Genomic DNA, 1,614 nt, shown 5'->3' with positions numbered 1-1,614 from the left:
CACACGTTGGGCCTTAACCCAACACACGTTGGGCCTTAACCCAACACACGTTGGGCCTTAACCCAACACACGTTGGGCCTTAACCCAACACACGTTGGGCCTTAACCCAACACACGTTGGGCCTTAACCCAACACACGTTGGGCCTTAACCCAACACACGTTGGGCCTTAACCCAACACACGTTGGGCCTTAACCCAACACACGTTGGGCCTTAACCCAACACACGTTGGGCCTTAACCCAACACACGTTGGGCCTTAACCCAACACACGTTGGGCCTTAACCCAACACACGTTGGGCCTTAACCCAACACACGTTGGGCCTTAACCTGCTCTGTAATTGTCATACGACGCGTTAAATTAGTGTAGTGTTGCCTAACTGCAACCCCCGCAATATAGTTTGCTACTCGCACTGCCCGGTCCCCAGTGTATCGCTTCATGTTAAACACCTTGCAGCTATACACTGTAATGTGGATGGCAGCAGGACGTACATGCTCAATGCCCTTTGCAGTTGTTCATTGGCATTTGCAGTTGTTCATTGGCATTCGCATGTGCGAAGCACTTAGCCTACGCTGTGGTACGGCCTGTGTCAACTGTCCGCTGATGTTGTACGTCCAAATCACACACTGTACTGCACATTGGTCCTCATGTACTGAATGATACATCGTGGTACATGTGACCGTACAACGACTGCGCCAACAACGGCGAACCATGCGGTCCAAATGTTGTGCACTCAGCTACGTGTCGTCTCCCTATAAGAGCTGGATTGCAGTGTGGTATGCCCTGGATGGCGATCAGCATGAGCCGTCTGTTGATGTAGTGGCGCGTGTTGTCAGACGTAGTCGTCTCTTCTCACACACCGTGATAGCATGGTGCACTGCGTTCCACATCTGCGACATGCGACAGAGGCCGGTTGACAGTCGTTCGCGCAATGGACATCGCATACGTACGGGGGCCACCTTCCACGTGTTCGCGAAGCGTGCACATGTTGTTGCGTGTATGTGGGCAGACATAGTGTGTCGTGACACCTGACACAGGCATGCAACAATCGTTGAATTTGCAAATGGCGATGGACGCCTACGTTTGCTGGTGACGTTATGCAAATGAACAACTGGTAAACCGTTGTGGTGCGGTTGTTCTCGCTAGAGGTGAATCAGTGATGGCGACGATCGGTTGAGCTACCAACCGGTTGTTCCAGCGATACCCACCATGCCCACGAACGTGAATGGCATCTGGGTGTGAAGCGATACGCGGCGGTGGCTGGGTGGGACCGTCCCCGGCCGGTGAGGGGGGGCCTCCCGGCGTGCTGGCCGCGCGGTGCGTGGGCGCACGCGCTACAGCCGGCTGGTGGGGGCGGCCAGTGGCAGGCGCGCCGGCCGACGGAGGCGGCAGGCGGCGCAGCTGCGCGCCGGCGCACCCTGCACGCGGCGCCGTGCGGCCAAAGTAGGTCCTCGCGGGCCCGGTGCGAAGCGCGGTGGACATCTGCAGTGTGCTGGTCCGATTGAGGACTGTGTGCGCTGAGGATGCGCCGCCGCCCGGCGCTCGGCGCCGCGACGCCGTCTGCTGCTCGGTCGCCTCTGCGGTTCTCGCAGGTGGTTTGTATCGCAGCTGTGCGGA

The sequence above is a fragment of the Schistocerca americana genome, unplaced genomic scaffold (genome assembly GCF_021461395.2).
Source record: "Schistocerca americana isolate TAMUIC-IGC-003095 unplaced genomic scaffold, iqSchAmer2.1 HiC_scaffold_809, whole genome shotgun sequence".
Classification (NCBI taxonomy): Eukaryota; Metazoa; Arthropoda; class Insecta; order Orthoptera; family Acrididae; genus Schistocerca; species Schistocerca americana.
Note: the sequence above shows the minus strand (reverse complement) of the source record.